General features: G+C 38.1%; 1 protein-coding gene across 12 annotated transcripts in view; it reads right to left on the minus strand.

Moving 5' to 3' along the window:
• LOC307181738 (uncharacterized protein) overlaps positions 1 to 21,335 on the minus strand; it is an 817,010-nt gene that overhangs the window by 516,318 nt on the left and 279,357 nt on the right. For 11 of the 12 annotated variants that reach the window (XR_013827019.1, XM_079912525.1, XM_079912522.1 and 8 more), the window contains one exon: positions 2,191 to 2,356. The gene's annotated coding sequence lies outside the window, so the exon portion shown is untranslated. The remainder of the gene's footprint in view (positions 1 to 2,190; positions 2,357 to 21,335) is intronic. The other variant, XM_079912523.1, reaches the window with a different exon arrangement.

The following is a 21,335-nucleotide window of genomic DNA, read 5'->3' on the forward strand; positions in this document are numbered from 1 at the left end:
CCAGACTAGCTCTAGCATTCCTCACAGAATATGTCATAGTATGACTATGTCATTGTAAACATGTATAATGTATGAAGATGAAGTTATATGAACAGAACAGTGAGTTAGTGTTCCTAATAGCTACAATATAAGTTTGGTCAAGAAATTATATTCCTGTCTCAGAGGTGGTTTCCCTTCTGACTCCAACATCTATCTACTTTCCCTATGTCACCTGCTTCCTGATAATTCACCAAAAGGAACAAAATTTTTCTTCATCACAATAATGATAACTTACCTTTGCCAAGGAAAACAGGTGGACACAAACAATCAATATTTAAGAGACATTGGTTTTAGATGGAAGCTTGATTGCCTGATGAGGAAGAGCTAAGTAATTCACTCAGGAAAGAGATCCAAGGGGTCCTTCTACCAATCCCCTCTCCATCTACCTGGCATGACAGGGCTCAAGAGCAATGAATTCCAGGTCCTAACATACTTGCCAAGGACTGGAGATGTCATACCCAGGGAGGCTGGATCTCACTTTTGTGTTGTGGCACCAGGTTGTATATCACACTAGGTAATCACAGGACTTGACAAGCCCTCATGACCATCATTAAGAGAAAAGGCATGCAGCTTGTTATAAGTTTGTCTCAATTTCAAGCCCCATGTTAGGAGATAAAGCTGAATTCCAGTGAATGAGTTGTGAATTACCCTGTGAATGTGGGCTGTGAAGGCAGCCAAAGCAGATTATTCTTGCCTATTAAGTGGATTTATCACATGTTCAATTGTGTAATTACTTTTTAAAAAAATCCATTTTCCCTACTTTATTGTCATGAAGATACAAAGGGGACATTTTGGATAAAGAAATCATTATCTAGGTGAGGGAATAACAACTCTTCCCCTTGTAAAGTTGAGCTTTTATATCCATTAAGTGGTTCAAAGAAAGGATCAGTAACTGGAGGCTGCTCACTCCCTGCCCCTTCACTTAGAGGAAAATAGCGTTAGTCTTATAAAGAGATTGCTAAATAGATGACACCTTTAGAAGGACAATGAGAAAGCTCCATGGACCCAGAAAACTTTTGTCAAAGCACTTGTCACAGTGCCTGAAATTCCACCATTAGTAAATCACTCCTTTGAGTCAGGTCTTGAAATTTTTCTGATACTCAGAACTCCACCCAATTAATATTCCATTAATGCAGTGGGGTGTGTGGCAGGGGGAGGGACTAAAATCTTAAGCCATCTGCAGTTACAACCTAAAGAACTGGGACACCAGAAGGAGCAAGGAATTGGCAAGAAAAACATTGGATGGACATAGGGCAAGTGACACAGAATAACCAACAGGCGCAATATATAGTTCATATAGTCCAATTTTCATAGATGAGAAAATTGAGTTTGTAGAATATCACTTTCTGAAGTTTTTCTCAGACAGTAGTTGCCCAGATCTAATGTGCTGTCCTCAGGATTTTGAGGCCAAATAAATTTGGGAAATCTTAGAACAAACAAGTTTCTACCTTGCAGGGCTCATTAGTGCTGATGTACATTGTAAATCTTGGGGTACAGAGAAGGAAAGAAAATATAGGATCACACATTCCTACAAAATTGCTTAGCATCTTCCAAGACTAAGTGCTATAGAAATGCTTCTCTAGAAAGATGAAATGGCTTGCCCATGGCAGATGTAAAACTAGAAGCCAGCTTTTCTCTCCTAGTTCAATTATTTTTCTACTGTACTGTGTTCCGATTCCATTACCTTGCTTTGGGTAAGTCCAGAGCATAAAAAGAAATGCTCAGAGGGACGTCCCTGGTGGCACAGTAGTTAAGAATCTGCCTGACAATGCAGGGGACACGGGTTTGATGCCTGGTCCTGCAAGATCCCACATGCTGCGGAGCAACTAAGCCCATGCACCACAACTACTGAGCCTGCGCTCTAGGGCCCACAAGCCACAACTACTGAACCCGCATGCCACAACTACTGAAGCCTGTGCGCCTAGAGCCCATGCTCTGCAACAAGAGAAACCACAGCAATGAGAAGCCCGCGCACCGCAAGGAAGAGTAGCCACCGCTCACCGCAACTAGAGAAAGCCCATGAGCAACAACAAAGACCCAACGCAGCCAAAAATAAATAAATAAATTTCTTTTTTTAAAAAAAGAAATGCTCAGAGACTCAGAGACTGGCAAAAAAATACTCTGTTCAAAACAAAACAACAAAAGCCACACCTGCATGAACATGAATGTACTCACTGGACTGTAGTGTTCACTGCTCACTCTCTCAAGGACTTTGATGATGAAATAGATGAATCAGCCAGAACATCAGGGTGGCCTCCTTCCTCCATTTTTCTATCTCATCCCTTCACAGTGGTCTACTGGTAGAGAAGAGCAATACCTGGGGAAAAAAACAAGAAGTGGCTTAACCCAAATTGGAATACTTGAGATTCTCTTCCTTAAAGCACACCTAGGACGCCCTTAGCTCTCCCAAAGGAGCCCAGGCTAAGGCCTAGGTTTTTGTGCTTCTTCCAGGAGGGCATTATCAATCAAACTAGCAGACATCCCAAAATGATAAAAACGATAACAATGGAATCATTACAAGAATATGAGAAGCATGAGAACTATGAAAGAAAGGCAACAAATGGATGGATTAACTTGTATCAGAAGAAGGAAAATTCATGGAACAGAATATGAAGTTAAAATATACATTATTAATAATCTCAGAGAGATTAAGAAGACTATAAGAAACACGAAGCAAGAAAAGATAAAGAACCAATTTAACTTTTGATATAAATGTATACTTTCTAGGAGAGAGCATGCAACATATGAGTTGGCAGCAAAACTTAAACCAGCAAAATAAAATTTAACCAATACACTAGTTGATAGAAAATGGGTATGTGAGGGGAAGTTGAAAAATAAAAGCAAAATAAAACAAAAGAAAGTATAGCAAATAGAAAACATGAAACCACATTGCCAAAATAAAAAAACAATGGTTATTGTAAATGTAAATAATTTAGACTCACCAATCAAAAGTCAAAATTTAAAGAATATATATTATCTTTAAAAGGAATTTAGAACATATATGACAAAGAAAGTTGAAATAAAGCAAAATATATATAGTAAACAAATATAAACCAAAAGAAGACCAAAATAGCTACTTTTTTTTTTTTTTTCCAGTACGCAGGCCTCTCACTGTTGTGGCCTCTCCAGTTGTGGAGCACAGGCTCCGGACGCGCAGGCTCAGCGGCCATGGCTCACGGGCCCAGCCACTCCATGGCATGTGGGATCTTCCCAGACCGGGGCACGAACCCACATCCCCTGCATCAGCAGGCGGACTCCCAACCACTGCGCCACCAGGGAAGGAAGCCCCCCAAATAGCTACTTTTCATTTCAGACAAATAGAGTTAGTATGAACAAATATCATCAGGAACAAAGATGCTCATTATATAGTGGTAAAGGAATAATATAACAAGAATGTATAACAATCATGAGTAAATATATACTCAATAATATAGCTTTTTTAAAAACATAAATTTATTTATTTATTTTTGACTGAGTTGGGTCTTCGTTGCTGTGCACAGGCTTTCTCTGGTTGCTGCGAGTGGGGGTACTCTTCATTGCAGTGCACGGGCTTCTCACTAAGGTGGCTTCTCTTGTTATGGAGCATGGGCTCTAGGCGTGTGGGCTTCAGTAGTTGTGGCATGCGGGCTCAGTAGTTGTGGCTCACGGGCTTCGTTGCTCCACAGCACGTGGAATCTTCTCAGACCAGGGCTCGAACCCGTGTTCCCTGCATTAGCAGGCGGATTCTTAATCACTGTGCCACCAGGCAAGTCCAGTATAGCTTAAAATATAGACAAAACAATTGATAGAACTGCAGGGAGAAAAAGATAACTTGCTCCTCTCAGGAACTGATGGATCAAAGATTAAATAAAATGATAAATAATTTTGTTCTAAATATATAAACTTTATAGCCAAAGGGCATAGAATAAACTTTCACTAAGAGCATATATAAAAATTCACAAAAATTGATCATGCACAGTAAGTCCCCTACATATGAACCTTCAAGTTTCGAACTTTCAAAGATGCTAACATGCGTTCGCACGTCCAGTCACGTAAGTTAGTTCACGTGTCTGGCATACATTGTCACGTGCGTGCATCCTTTACAAGTAGTTGTGCTTTTGTGTACTTTACTGTACAGTACTGTACAGAGTACAGTAGTACAGTATCTTTATTTCAAGCCCAGGATGTCCGGGAGCAAGTGTAAAAGCAGCAGTCATGTAGCTGGAACTGCTAAGAAGCGCCAAGCTATAATGATAGAATTGGAGGCCCAGAGAAAGGACTAAGAGAGATAAGAGGAAGAGGAAGTAACTAAAGAACTGAAGAGATTCACAACACAGGAAACGGCAAGGGGATTTTCTTTATTTGAGGAGGCACGGTTAGTTTCTGAGGCACAGGACCCCAACGTAGAATGGTACATGAAGGTTGCAGCAGCCATGCAGAATGCAATCCAGTGCTACCATGTCATCTACAACGAGAAAAAAAGAGCTACTACCCAGACATCACCAGACTGTTTTTTCAAGACGATAGACAGAATTGAATCTAGCAAGGAACCAGAACCTGTGCCATCAATGTCAGGCATGAGTGAAATTGCAGCTTGCTTTCCGTCTCCTATTGCTGACTATCCTTCAGCTCCACCACCTCCCACCTCCTCTCCCTCCTCCAGTCAGTAACTCTTCTTTCCTGTTCACTCGATGCCAGCCCCTGTATGCAGGTGTTGTACTGTACTACTGTACTTTTCAAGGTACTGTACTGTAAGATTAAAAATGTGTTCTTTACTTTTTGTGCTTGTTTCTTTATGTGTTATTTGTGTGTAAAGTATTATAAACCTATTACAGTACAGTACTATATAGCTGATTGTGTTAGTTGGGTACGTAGGCTACCTTTGTTGGACTTATGAACAAATTGGACTTAACACGCTCTTGGAACAGAACTCTTTCATATGTTGGGGACTTACTGCATTAAGTCACAAAGAAAACTTCAATAAATTCTGAAGATGGGCATCATATACAATGTGGTTTTGTCTACAATGCAATAAAACATTTATAACAAAATAATACATTAATTTTTTATGTCTAGAAATCTAAATACGTATTGTCAAATGATCCCTAGAATTAAGAGGAAATTACCAGGGAAATTATGAGGTACATAAAAACATTAAATGCAAAATTGTATGGCTTGCAGTTAGAGTAATACTGTAAGAGAGATTTACAGTCTTAGTTATATTTACATAAAAGCTAGAAGGAATTAAAATAAATGAGAACCATTTAACATAAAAATCTAGAGAAAAGCAACAGAATAAACTCAGAAAAACAAGAAAAATAGAAATAGTAAAGAAAAGGTTAAAAATCAGTGAAATAAAGAACAACACTGTCAATAAAACTGTAAAGGTCATTAGCAAATCCCCCAAAATGGTTCACTGAAAAGACTAATAAGAGGGATAAGATGCTGGCAAAATTGATCTAGAAAAGAGAAAGATAGAAAGAAGTAGAAAAGAACAGATATTTTAAACAGAAACAAAGAATGTTATTAGCAAATGCACTCTAGAAAATTTGACAACCTGGAGGAGATGGATAAATTTCTATTAAATTATAAAATATCAACATTAGGACAGGAGGACATAAAACACATGGAATTGCCAATAAAGAACTTGAAATTAGCCATCAGGATCTTCCCTCTACCACCACCCCTCCCATATAGAAAGGATCTGACAGGTGATTTTACAAGTGTGTTATAACAAAGCAAATAATCTTTACCTTACACAAGTTTTTTTTAATAGAAAATAGAAAGAGGAAGTTATATAGCTCATTTTATGAATAATGCTTTTATGCTATAACCAAGAAAGAGCTGTAAAAAAAAAGGAAAAAGTATACACCAATTTCACTTGTACAAATAGACGCCAAAACCTAAAGAAAAATTAGTTGATTAAATCATCAGTGTATTATTTGTAACATACCATAATTAAATATAATTTATTCCTTCTAGGTTCAACATCAAAAATCTATCAATTTACTACATTAATGAATCAAAAAAAAAAAAATTACAGCAATGCCCACCATTAGTTACAGCTCAACCAAGTACTGCTGGTTCCTGGCCAATTCAATAGCAAGAGAAAGAAAGAAATGATGCAAGACTTGGGAGGAAATAGATAAAATTTTCACCTGCAGGTGATATAATTATCTGTATAGAAACCCAACAGAATAAACTACCAAAACTCAACAGAATAAACTACTAAAATAGAATGTCCATCCAGACCGCTGGATATAAGTTGAATATATAAACATCAAAAACTTCCCTCTACATCAGCAATAACTAATTAGAAAATGCAAAAGAAAATAAGCTACCTAAGTAACCATTACAGTGACGAATCAGGAATTAACCTAACTGAGAATGCACAAAAGAAAATCTGAATAAAAGAAGAGATATACCATAGTAATGAATAAGATAATTTCACATTATAATATTTAGATTTAAAATTTTAACGTAATTGCAATCAATATTCCAAAAGAATAAAAAGAGAAGGTATAGAAATGAAAAGCTGTATCGGAAATTTGCATAGAAAAATAAATATCTACAAATAACCAAGAAATTTTTGAAAAACAAGAGCAAGGGGCTGAAACAGATCTAATCAGATATTAGAGCAAATGCACAATTTTAGCATTATATCAGAATAGTGTTGCTGCAAGAAGACAAAGAAAATTGTCTTAAAAGAATGAAGAGCTCAGAAATAGAGCCATATCTATATGGAAACTTGCAATTGTTAGAAAGGGCACCAAAAAACAATGGGGAACAGATGGACTCTTTAGTAAAAACAATTGGAATAACTGGCTTACTTTATTAAAAAAAATATAAAGTTAGTTCACTGCTTTAGAGGACAGACAAAAATAAACTCCATATGGAGTGAAACCCTAAATGATAAAGACAAAATAGTAAAGTAGAAGAAAATATAGGAGAATACCCAACAAAACAAGAACAGAACCATGAAGGGAGAAATTGCTGGACTAACTACATGGAAACTGAAGATTTTTGTTCATACTTTGATATATTTAACAGATGACTGACAGAAAAATCTTACAGTGTCTAAAATTTGGAATAGACAACAAACAAGAACAAATAAGACTCTCTCCCCTGAAAGAAAATAGGGAACTGTATAGAAAAATGGGTACAGTAAATGTCTGTTGTACTGAAGGATGCTCTACATCACCAATAATCAGAGAAATGCAAATTAAAAGAAAAATATCATTTTAAACCCATTAGGCTGACAAACATTAGAAAATAGGAAACAGAAAGCCTCATACACTCTGCTGGGAATATAAAACTGGTGCAGACACAACTCAGAGAGAGACATCCATTTAATCAGTAAAAGTTTTGGTTGAGTGCCTATTAGGAGAAGAGCCTTCCTCTTGGATTTAGGAAGGTAGCACTAAACTGGACAGACAAGAAGCCTACGTTCTATATCTTCACTGTCCAATAAAGTAGTCACTAGATACAGGTGACTGTGGAGCACTTGAAATGTGACTGGTCTGAATTGAGACATTCTCTAAGTATAAAATACACATGAAAGACCTAGTACAAAAATTAATGTGGCAGAAAAGTCAATTGAAAACTCTAGTACCCATTCATGATAAAAACTCTCAGTAAACTAGGAACAGAAAGGAACTTCCTCAATTTGATGAAAACTATCTACAAAAACGTACAGTTAACATACTAAATGGCAAGAAACTTGAAGCTTTCACACTAAGATCAGGTCCAAGGAAAGGATGTCTCCTCTCACAACTGCTTTACAACATCATACTGGAAGTCCTTGCTAATGCAGTAAGGCTAGAAAATGAATTAAAAATATATAGGGCTTCCCTGGTGGCACAGTGGTTGAGAGTCCGCCTGCCGATGCAGGGGACACGGGTTCGTGCCCTGGTCCGGGAAGATCCCACATGCTGCGGAGCGGCTGGGCCCGTGAGCCATGGCTGTTAAGGCTGCACGTCCGGAGCCTGTGCTCCGCAACGGGAGAGGCCACAACAGTGAGAGGCCCACGTACCGCAAAAAAAAAAAAAAAAATATATATATATATATATATATATATATATATATATATATACAGATTGGGAAAAAAACATAAAACTGTCTCCATTCATAGATGACGTAAACTACGTAGAAAATTCAAAAGAATCAACAAAAATATCGTGAAACTGATAAGCAGTTAACAGCAAGGTTGCAGAATAAAAGGTTAATATACAAAAACTGTTTACTTTCCTATATAATAACAATGAACAAGTGGAATTTGATATTAGAAACACAATATCATTTACATTGGCATCCAAAAATTGAAATAGTATAAATCTAACAAAATAGGTATAAGACCTATATGAGAAAAACTACAAAACTCTGATGGGCAAAACCAAAGAATAACTAAATAAATGGAGAGATAGTATATTCCAAATTCATAAATAGGAAGACTCAATATTGTCAAGATATCAGTTCTTCCAAACCTAATCGATAGATTCAGTGTAATCCTAATCAAAGTCCCAGGAGTTATTTTATGGATAGCTACAAACTGGTTCTAAAGTTTATATGAAAAGGCAAAAGACTAAGTTTAGACAACACAATATTGAAGAAGAAGAACAAAGTTGGAGTACTGACATTATTCAACTTCAAGATCTACTATAAAAGTATAGTACTCACTGACTATGTGGTACTGGCAAAAGAATAGACAAATAGATCAATGAAACAGAATAGAGAACACAGAAATGGACCCCCATAAATACAGTCAAATGACCTTTGACAAAGGCACAAAGACAATAATGGAGCAAAGATAGTCTCTTCAAATGGTGCTGGAACAACTGGATGTCCACAAGCAAAAAAAAAAAAAAAAAAATCTAGACAGATATTATACTGTTCACCAAAATTAACTCAAAATGGATCATAGATTTAAATGGAAAACACAAAACTATAAAATTCCTACAGGATAACATAGGAGAAAACCCAGATGTACTAGGGTATAATAATCCCTGTTTAGGTCATATTAATAACTGTTTCATAGGCACAACCTATGAAATAAATAATTGATAAGGTATACACAAAACTAAACTCAAAATGGATTAAAGACCTAAATGTAAGGCCAGACACCATCAAACTCTTAGAGGAAAACATAGGCAGAACACTCTATGACATAAATCACAGCAAGATCCTTGTTGACCCACCTCCTAGAGAAATGGAAATAAAAACAAAAATAAACAAATGGGACCTAATGAAACTTAAAAGCTTTTGCACAGCAAAGGAAACCATAAACAAGACGAAAAGACAACCCTCAGAATGGGAGAAAATATTTGCAAACAAAGCAACTGACAAAAGATTAATCTCCAAAACATATATGCAGCTCAATATCAAAAAAACAACTCAATCCAAAAGTGGGCAGAAGATCTAAACAGACATTTCTCCAAAGAAGATATACAGATTGCCAACAAACACATGAAAGGATGCTCAACGTCATTAATCATTAGAGAAATGCAAATCAAAACTACAATGAGATATCATCTCACACCAGTCAGAATGGCCATCATCAAAAAATCTACAAACAATAAATACTGGAGAGGGTGTGGAGAAAAGGGAACCCTCTTGCACTGTTGGTGGGAATGTAAACTGATACAGCCACTATGGAGAACAATATGGAGGTTCCTTAAAAAACTAAAAATAGAATTACCATATGACCCAGTGATCCCACTACTGGGTATATACCCTGAGAAAACTATAACTCAAAAAGAGTCATGTACCAAAATGTTCATTGCAGCTCTATTTACAATAGCCAGGACATGGAAGCAACCTAAGTGTCCATCAACAGATGAATGGATAAAGAAGATGTGGCACATATATACAATGGAATATTACTCGCCATAAAAAGGAATGAAACTGAGTTATTTGTAGTGAGGTGGGTGGACATAGAGACTGTCATACAGAGTGAAGTAAGTCAGAAAGTGAAAAACAAATACCGTATGCTAACACATATATATGGAATCTAAAAAAAAAAAGAAAAGAAAGAAAATGGTCAGAAGAACCTAGGGGCAAGATGGGAATAAAGATGCAGACCTACTAGAGAATGGACTTGAGGACATGGGGACGGGGAAGGGTAAGCTGGGACAAAGTGAGAGAGTGGCATGGACATATATACACTACCAAAAATAAAATAGATAGCTAGTGGGAAGCAGCCGTATAGCACAGGGCGATCAGCTCAGGGCTTTGTGACCACCTAGAGGGGTGGGATAAGGAGGGTGGGAAGGAGGGAGATGCAAGAAGTTAGAGATAGAGGGACATACATATATGTATAACTAATTCACTTTGTTATAAAGCAGAAACTAACACACCATTGTAAAGCAATTATACTCTAATAAAGATGTTAAAAATAAATAAAGATGTTTTAAAAAGAAAATAAATAATAAATTACAAAAAATAATAATTGATAAGGTGAACTTCATTAAAATTTAAAATATCCATTCTTTGAAGGACAGGATCAAGAGAATGAGAAGACAATGAGAATGAGAAGCCACAGACTGGGGGAAAATATTTGCAAAAGAATGCATCTGATAAAAGACTGTTATCCAAAATATCCAAAGAACACTTAAAACCCAACAATAAGAAAACAACCCAATTTTAAAATGAGCAAAAGACCTTAAAAGACACTTTGCCAAAGAAGATATACAAATGGCAACTAAGCATATGAAAATATGCTTGACATCACAAGTTATGAGGGAAATGCAAATTAAAATAACTAGATACACTACAGACCTATTAGAGTGGCCAAAATCCAGAACACTGACAACACCTAATGCCGACAAGGATGTAGAGCAACAGAACTCTCGTTCACTGCTGGTGGCAATGCAAAAGTGGCACAGCCACTTTAGAAGACATTTTGGTAGCTTTTCACAAAACTAAATATTCTCTTACCATATGATCCAGCAATCATGTCTCTTGGTATTTACCCTAAGAAGCTGAAAGCTTATGTTCACACAAACAGCCTCACACAGATGTTTATAGCAGCACTATTCATAACTGCCAAAACTTGCAAGCAACCAAGATGTCTTTCAGTAAGTGAATGGATAAATAAACTGTGGTACATCCAGACAATGGAATATTACGCAGTGCTAAAAAGAAATGGGCTATCAAGCCATGAAAACACATGGAAGAAACTTAAATGCATATTTCTAAGTGAAAGAAGCCAGTCCAAAAAGGCTACATACTATATGATTTCAACTACATGACATTCTAGAAAAGGCAAACTACAGAGACAATAAAAAGATCAATGATTGCTGGGATTAGCAGGGGGTGGGAGGGAGAGAAATGAATAGGCAGAATACAGAGGATCTTACGTACTTCTTAAAATTTATACACAAAACAGTACTATATATAATACTGTATGTAAATAAACATAGTTTATGTGGTTGTGGAATGGTATGGGATTTAATATTGGGGATAATTAATAGGAGAAATAAATTATAAAATAAAATAAAATAAAAAACAAGAGAGCCTTGCATGGGTTAAATGCCATGAATTCTATGTAATATAATCAACTCCATTCCATGACCTTTAGTCATAACAAGAAAATTAAAAATTACAAAGTCCAGTAAAATGTCTGTAGACCGATGTACTATTTGAAATCATTGAATTCACCAATATTTAATATGTACAAGTTATATACCCTGCCATGTGCCCAAAATACGTAAGACATCTATGAGATGATTCCTTCACTCGAGATGCTTCCAGTCTGCCTGAGTCAAAAAAAACCCCTACCCTCATGAAATGGTGGAGGGCGAAGTGAGACAGAATTTAGTTATGAACTATGTGGTACATGCAAGAAAAGAAAAAGTAATGTGCAAATATGCAAAGAAGACAATAGACAGATGGGCTAGAGCAAGAAGATTTGAGAATGTGGTGGAATTTGAACTTGACTTCAAAGGATTAGAGGTGTTTGGACTGATGGAGAGAAAGAGGCATTCCCAGGACACAGTTAACCTGCAAAGTTGAGGGAAGGTCACCTCAGTGGAATAAAAGAGTACTGTCCTCAACTTGTAAAAGCAAGATCAACATCAGAGTAAGTGACAACCAAAATATTAGTTATTCAAGCTAAAAATATGAATGTTCTAATACCTATTCTAGCCATTAGATTATGCACCATCCCTATAGCATGCACTGCTCCAGTTAACAAATGTTCTCAAAAAGTGAATAGAATGAGATAATGCAGGTTTTCAGAGTACTTTGCTTAATGCCAGGGCAGAGTTTATGCACTGGAAGAATCTGGCTTGTTAAGTGATGAGGATATTCAGTAATTTGCATTTTGAGATATGGTATAGATCTTTACTAAAGAGGGAACCTGCAAAGCAGGGGGACTGTATAGTACTTAGTGAAACATTTAAGGCCATCCATAATCTGCCCCCAGTTAACTCTTTATGAACCTCTCCCCAATCCCTTTCATGCCCAGACTTCTGCCAAACCAAGCACTTTATCCTCCATGCACTTTCATATTTGGCACTTTCCTACCCCAGGCCCTCAGCTGTACTCTTCCTGCATTTGAAATATCTTCTGCTCCATCTTCACTTGACAAAACTCAGTGTATATCAGGACCATGTGTGAATTCTTTTATTTCCATAAAAACATTATAGAAAGTCCAGGCAGAAGGAAAACCCTCTCTGAGCTTTCAAAACACCGAACATTCTGTTCTGTGATTATACTGGCTCGTAGGAATCCTACTGTTAGAATGAATTAAGACCAAGATTGTCTGATTGGAAAAATATGATTGTTCTTACTAGTAGTAAATCAAAATAGCGCATACACTGAGTCCCACTGACCAAAATTTATCTTGTGCCGTTTGTACCTTGTCTTAGATTTACTAATGCATATTCTCCCAAGTATTTTCAGGTTTCCATATTGCTCCCCAGAATTTGTCCTATACACGTTTACTTTACATATATCTCATCAGAAAACACATACAATTTGGTGTCCTGCTTTTTTTCAGTATGTACATACCATAAATTTTCCTTATTTCTAAATATTTTCTTAGTTAATTTAATATCTCCACAATTCTTCATTATGTTGACATGCTGTCATCACTTTAAAAAAATCCCTGTTTGTGATCATTTAGTTTAGACAAATACATTCTTTTCCTTCCTTCCCCCTGAAGTCCTGTAACAATATATTCTTATTAACTCTATACAGACTAAAATAAGCAAGTTTTAAATAATCATGCTAGTCTTCCAGTAGCATTCACTGTTCCAAGTCATAATTAGTAGAACAAGGAATCATGATAATCTATTCTTTGCCATTTTGATAAATTGCCCCATTTCCCACTTACCAAGATGCCCAAATAAATAGACAACAAAGTTCCTTCACGGAAGCTCAGTAACTCATAGAGATCAGGAAATGAATAATCCTACATGTCTTCATACATCTGTATTTTCAGCAAGGATACTCTTGGGAAACATTCCTTGTCCATGGCTCTCTTCAGGGCCTTCCATAGGCAAATGCAGTTTACTTGGACAAAATTCTACCTCTTAATTCTCTAAATGGAGAAAATGGACCATTAGCCCTTTTACACTGGCTAAATTAGCAACTACCAGCAGGTAAACAGCCTATCACAGCAACACTGTTCCAAGCTTGAGTGTCATTTGCAAAGGTGGAGCCCTTCAGAGAGAAATCTCTGTTTTATTAGCATAAAGAAGTCTAAAGAGCACTGGCCAGGGCCAAAAGGCCCTCCATGGTCCCCAGGGATCACTGTTGATTTATGAGCTCCCACACATTCACCTATGACACCACAATTCATTCCTGTGTAAAATACTCTATTATTATACCACCCAAGTATAAGGTCAGAAAATACCAAATGGAATACAATTTAAGCCAGGTAGGGAGAATAAGTAGTTGTATAAAAAGCCCCAATGCCAAAATAAATTAAGCCAGAGAACTAATCTGAAGAGGAGAAGTAACCAAATGAACAAAGTGGGAAACACTAGTGTGCATTTTTTTTTTTTTTTTTTTTGCGGTATGCGGGCCTCTCACTGTTGTGGCCTCTCCCGTTTTGGAGCACAGGCTCCGGACGAGCAGGCTCAGCGGCCATGGCTCACGGACCCAGCCGCTCCGCGGCATGTGGGATTTTCCTGGACCGGGACACGAACCCGTGTCCCCTGCATCGGCAGGCGAACTCTCAACCACTGCACCACCAGGGAAGCCCCTAGTGTGCATTTTTTAAGTGTCGGTTCCTAGGTGCCTGCAGATCAGACCCCACGCCTGGTCAGAGGCATCCACCAGCACAGTGGGGAGGAAAGAGCATGAACTCTGGGAGCAGGAACCCAAGGTGCTAAATGTTGTTCCTCCGTTTTGAAGCCATAGGACCTCAGGCAAATTACTTAACCATTTTGAACCTTATCTAAAATTTCTGAATGGCTTCCCAGGGTTGGGAGAATTAAATTAAAACGTCTACCTCCTGGCACAGAGTAGGCATTTACACTGCCAGCTTGAAGATGCACCCCACACCCACCCTATGGACACATGGAACCTTTATACACATTAATCTTCTCGGTTAAGCTCCAGGCAAACCCTGCCAGCTTGGTTTTCTGGTCTGGGAGACCTTCGTCCCTGTGTGCATGTCTACTTCCATCCATTTTATATAGCCTTTAAAGTCTAGTTTCCTGAGTTTTCGTGGAGACAAACAACCAGTCCTTTGTACCAGAGTTCCCCAACCCCAGGGCTGCAGACTGGTACCAGTCCGTGGCGTGTTAGGAACCGGGCCACACAGCAGGAGGTGAGCAGCGGTCTAGCAAGTGAAGCTTCATCTGCCGCTCCCCATTGCTCCCCATTGCTCTCATTACCACCTGAACCAACGCCCCCGCCCCTGCCACCAGTCCGTGGAAAAATTGTCTTCCACAAAACCAGTCCCTGGTACCAAAAAAGGTTGGGGATCGCTGCTTTATACCATCTATGTCTTTACACTTTGGTATAAAGCAAAAACTTTGAATCTACCTCAGGATTAGTATACATATTTGTTTAACTTTCTACCATTTACTTTTTTGTGTTGTGGCAAAATCACCTTGACTATATATAGTGTTTATGTGTTGTGTGTGTATCATAAATATATATATTTAACCTTTGTTTATTGTTGCACTTAGGAAGAAACACTGTTATGTGGGAAGCTAATACTTTTCCCTTTTTTGAAAAACAGGTTAAGAGAATTGTTGTTCAAGAAATTGAGAAGTGTTTGAGGGAGGGAAGGACTGGGAGTGTGGGATTAGCAGAGGTAAGCTATTGTATGTACGATGGATAAACAACAAGGTCCTACTGTATAGCACAGAGAACTGTATTCAATCTCCTGTGATAAACCATAATGGAAAAGAATATTAAAAAAAAGAATGCCTCTGTGTAGAACTGAGTCACTTTGCTGTGCAGCAGAGATGGGCACAACGTTGTAAATCAACTCTACTTCAATAAAAAAAAAAAAAGAAATTAAAAAAACAAAGAAATTGAAAACTGTTGACAATTAGGATTTTCGTTCCTTTAGAGTTTCAGTTTCAGAAGGTAAGCACCTTTGGTTTAGCTGTTGCCAGCAAGCCTCCTCTTATGTGTTGCATAGTGTTACAGGTGAATTGGAGCAAGTGAAAGTCTGTGTATCCCTCATGCCACTCAAAGTCCTTGTGCAGAAGAGGGGAGAAAGAAACAGTATTTGAGGAGGAAGAGGTAAAATGTCTACTTTTCCATATAAAAGCCCTAATATCTGCCTTTAAACTTCAAAATAGCTTCTGTCTAGAGCCCTATCTTCTCACTCACCACTTTTTCTCAGAAACAGCTACTCCTTCTCTAGATCAGAATGAATGCTGCTGCCTGTTCTGAGAATTCATTCACTCCTAGCCCTCACAGGACTATTTTTCTTGAATTTTTTACAAATGTTTGAGTAGAAGATAGGAGATCCCATCCAAATATAACTTTCTATGACTCCATGGACTTGTGACATCAATTATGACCCCTCCAGCCAGTATCTTAATTCTCTTCCACTTCACTAACTCCTTTCTCTCTGATGTCCCCAAACTGGTGCCTTTAAATTAACAAAACCCAATGTGTTGTTAAGAGGCACTCAAGGCTTGAGGCTCCACAGCAAAATTCACCTTGAATGAAACTTTCTTGCTTTGGTAATCTGACTTCCTTAGGTAGACAAAGAATAGGCCAGGTACCTTGGGCACTCAAAGAATGTCAGATTTGTTCGACCAGGGCCTACTCCAAATCCTACACAGAGTGGTGAGAAATACTAAATCTATTACTCCTTAAGTCTGGCCAAGATCCACCACCCCAGCACCACCATCCTCACCTCCATCACCACCTGTTCTCCATGGTTCTTAGGAAACAATGGGTAGCAATTACACTTGCTTATTTTTTACTGTAACTTTCAAGTCTGTCTCTGTAAAGGCCTCTCAGTTACAGACAGAAAGATCTGCTTCTGGTTCACCCCATCCATATGCCAAATCCCTGGTATGATTAAAAACGGCCTCAGGTATAATAGGAGCATTTTTCTTAACAATACTCCTATACCACTGATGGCACAGAATTTTTTTTTAACATCTTTATTGGAGTATAACTGCTTTACAATTGTGTGCTAGTATCTGCTATATAACAAAGTGAATCAGCTATACATATACATATATCCCCATATCTCCTCCCTCTTGCGTCTCCCTCCCACCCTCCCTATCCCACCCCTCTAGATGGTCACAAAGCACTGAGCTGATCTCCCTGTGCTATGTGGCTGCTTCCCACTAGCTATCTATCTTACATTTGGTAGTGTATATATGTCCATGCCACTCTCCTCACCCCAGCTTACCCTTCCTCCTCCCCAAGTCCTCAAGTCCATTCTCCACATCTGCGACTTTATTCCTGTCCTGCCCCTAGGTTCTTCAGAACCATTTTTTTTTAATTCCATATATATGTTTTAGAACATGGTATTTCTTTTTCTCTTTCTGACTTACTTCTCTCTGTATGACAGACTCTAGGTCCATCCACCTCACTACAAATAACTCAATTTCTTTTTTTTATGGCTGAGTAATATTCCATTGTATATATGTGCCACATCTTCTTTATCTATTCATCTGTTGATGGACACTTAGGTTGCTTCCATGTCCTGGCTATTGTAAACAGAGCTGCAATGAACATTGTGGTACATGACTCTTTTTGAATTATGATTTTCTCAGGGTATATGCCCTGTAGTGGGCTTTCTGGGTCATATGGTAGTTCTATTTTAAGTCTTTTAAGGAACCTCCATACTGTTCTCCATAGTGGCTGTATCAATTTACATTCCCACCAATAGTGCAAGAGGGTTCCCTTTTCTCCACACTCCTTTTCTCTCCAGCATTTATTGTTTGTAGATTTTTTGATGATGGCCATTCTGACTGGTGTGAGGTGATACCTTATTGTAGTTTTGATTTGCATTTCTCTAATGATTAGTGATGTTGAGCATCCTTTCATGTGTTTGTTGCCAATCTCTATATCTTCTTTGGAGAAATGTCTGTTTAGGACTTCGGCCCATTTTTGGATTGGGTTGTTTGTTTTAGTGGTATTGAGCTGCATGAGCTGCTTGTAAATTTTGGAGATTAATCCTTTGTCAGTTGCTTCATTTGCAAATATTTTCTCCCATTCTGAGGTTTGACTTTTCGTCTTGTTCATGGTTTCCTTTGCCGTGCAAAAGGAAAGTTTTTAAGTTTCAAAACTTTTAAGTTTCTTTAGGTCTCATTTGTTTAGTTTTGTTTTTATTTCCATTTCTCTAGGAGGTGGGTCAAAAAGGATCTTGCTGTGATTTATGTCATAGAGTGTTCTGCCTATATTTTGCTCTAAGAGTTTTATAGTGCCTGGCCTTACATTTAGGTCTTTAATCCATTTTGAGTTTATTTTTGTGTATGGTGTAAAGAAGTATTCTAATTTCATTGTTTTACATGTAGCTGTCCAGTCTTCCCAGCACCACTTATTGAAGAGGCTGTCTTTTCTCCATTGTATATTCTTGCCTCCTTTATCAAAGATAAGGTGACCATAGGTGCGTGGGTTTATCTCTGGGCTTTCTATCCTGTTCCATTGATCTATATTTCTGTTTGTGTGCCAGTACCATACTGTCTTGATTACTGTAGCTTTGTAGTATAGTCTGAAGTCAGGGAGCCTGATTCCTCCAGCTCTGTTTTTCTTTTTCAAGACTGCTTTGATTATTCAGGGTCTTTTGTGTTTCCATACAAATTGTGAAATTATTTGTTCTAGTTCTGTGAAAAATGCCAGTGGTAGTTTGATAGGGATTGCGTTGAATCTATAGATTGCTTTGGGTAGTATAGTCATTTTCACAATGTTGATTCTTCCAATCCAAGAACATGGCATATCTCTCCATCTGTTTGTATCATCTTTAATTTCTTTCATCAGTGTCTTATAGTTTTCTGCATACAGGGCTTTTGCCCACTTAGGTAGGTTTATTCTTAGGTATTTTATTCTTTTTGTTGCAATGGTAAATAGGAGTGTTTCCTTAATTTCTCTTACAGATTTTTCATCATTTGTGTATAGGAATGCAAGACATTTCTGTGCATTAATTTTGTATCCTGCTACTTTACCAGATTCACTGATTAGTTCTAGTAGTTTTCTGGTAGCATCTTTAGGATTCTCTATGTATAGTGTCATGTCATCTGCAAACATTGGCAGCTTTACTTCTTCTTTTCCTATTTGGATTCCTTTTATTTCTTTTTCTTCTCTTATTGCTGTGGCTAAAACTTCCAAAACTGTGATGAATTATAGTGGTGAGTGTGGACAACCTTGTCGTGTTCCTGATCTTACAGGAAATAGTTTCAGTTTTTCACCACTTAGAACGATGTTGGCTGTGGGTTTATCATGTATGGCCTTTATTATGTCAAGGTAAGTCCCCTCTATGCCTACTTTCTGGAGGGTTTTTATCATAAATTGGTGCTGAATTTTGTCGAAAACTTTTTCTGCATCTACTGAGATGATCATATGGTTTTTCTCCTTCAGTTTGTTAATATGGTGTATCACATTGACTGATTTGCATATATTGAAGAGTTCTTGCATTTCTGGGATAAGCCCCACTTGATCATGGTGTATGATACTTTTAATGTGCTCTTGGATTCTGTCTGCTAGTATTTTGTTGAGGATTTTTGCATCTATGTTCATCAGTGATATTGGCCTGTAGTTTTCTTTTTTTGTGACATCTTTGTCTGGTTTTGGTATCAGGGTGATGGTGGCCTTGTAGAATGTGTTTGGGAGTGTTCCTCCCTCTGCTATATTTTGGAAGAGTTTGAGAAGGACAGGTGTTAGCTCTTCTCTAAATGTTTGATAGAATTTGCCTGTGAAGCCATCTGGTCCTGGGCTGTAGTTTGCTGGAAGATTTTTAATCACAGTCTCAATTTCAGTGCTTGTGATTGGTCTGTTTATGTTTTCTGTTTCTTCCTAGTTCTGTCTCACAATGTTGTGCTTTTCTAAGAATTTGTCCATTTCTTCCAGGTTGTGATGGCACAGAATTTTAATCCCTACTGGTTCCTCTTTGCAATTCTTACCCTTAAGATTTAACGATAAAATTCAACCCCTCTCATTGTGACCCTTAACCTCAGTCTCCTGGTTTTTCCCATCCCCATCTGCCCTAAGTGATCATCTGGACTCCCTTGCTTCTGGCTCCTGCCACCAAACGTCATTATAGAGCCAGCAGTTCTGGCCTTAGTTTTTCACTCAATCATTATTCAGTCAGTCCATAATTATTTGCTGAGCACCGACTCTACACAAGGCACAGTTTTAGGTGCTGGGAATGCAGAGATGATAAAAACAAATCAGGTTCCTACTTTTACGTTGCATCTGAGCCCCTTGAGCAGGATGGGAGAGGTGATGGTTGCTATCTCAGAGGTCCTTCCTGGGGCAGGGATGGGTTGAGGGGGGACCCAAGCACTCTCTACCTTGAAAGAGATGTGTCTCCCTGGCCTGAAAATCATCCTGCATGCTCTCTATCAGCTTCCTCACCAACCAGTCTCCCCTTAATCTCCTCCAAATCGGCTCTATCCTTATGGAAACCATAATTCTTAGGTCACTAAAGACCTATTACTATGTTCAACATTTTTTTCTGTGGTTCATGTACTCAACTGCACAGGACTTCCGTATTTGTTAGTCATGAAGACTCAAAAACACAGTAAGCTTTTAGTTGTCCTCCATCTTTTCCTCCTATGATTATGGACCTATTAATCATTCTTTATAATTTTTCTCACACCTGGACCTTTTTTCCCCATTCCAATTGCCATCAGGCTTGCATTACCTTCTGCTAGAGATACTCTCATAACCAACATATCCTCCTAGCCAATATTCCTAACTTCTGTGTTGTTTCTTTTCAAATCTCCCTCCACACATCTTAAAACACTGCTTTCATGATGTGATACCTCAGTTTAGATCCTTCAATGGCTCCCCATTGCCAACAGCAAGAGTCCCCAACCTGTGGCTCATGAAGAACATAAAGAAGGGTTTTCAGAAACAATAACTAAATTAAATTTTTTTCATAATTTATAAGGCCCAGTGCCTTGTGGGTCATAAAGTCTAAAGAAGGGTGGCAGTTATTACATAGTGGTTAGATCATAGATTCAAGTCTAGGCTCCACAACTATAGGAATCCAGTTAAGTTAATTTGCCTATATGTACCTCAGTTTCCTCATCTGAAGAATGAAGAGAACAATACCTAGTTCACAATATAATTAAAAGATAAAATTAGATCACTCATATAAAGTGCTTTGCATAGCGCCTAGTACAAAAATGATACTCAAAAACTTACAAATTATTTGCAGAAGTTCTGATCATCTTAGCATGGTTATCAGTGACAGGTATGGGGTACAGGTGGCAGCACTGTCCAGGTCTCCAAAGAGATGTGGTCAGACCTTGCAAGGATCTTGCAAGGGACCAGAGCCCATCAGCCTGACCACCCAGCTGGCCCAGCCCTGGCCCTAACTGGTTTGTTCCTCTGTACTGCTAGTCACCAGCCCATCCCCAAGGAAGGCAGAAACCCACCTTCCAGTCACTCTATTTCACTCTTTCCCTTGTCCTTACCAAGCAGACAGAGCTCCCCGTTTTTCTTCCATGCATCCTTTCATTTCCCATTTTCTTCTCTCATCTTCTGAAAAATCCATATTTACCTTATTCCTCCTCCAACTATTCCAGAAAAGCTAAATGAGACTGCAAGGTAGCATACAACAGACCATGCCAGACTTCTGCCCTAAAGTAAGTTCTATTTACATTAAACATTAACATGTAATCAATATGGGTAATCAGAAGAGTTCTGAGCAGCTAGAAGCA

The sequence above is a fragment of the Stenella coeruleoalba genome (genome assembly GCF_951394435.1).
Source record: "Stenella coeruleoalba genome assembly, chromosome: 2".
NCBI classification, from domain to species: Eukaryota; Metazoa; Chordata; class Mammalia; order Artiodactyla; family Delphinidae; genus Stenella; species Stenella coeruleoalba.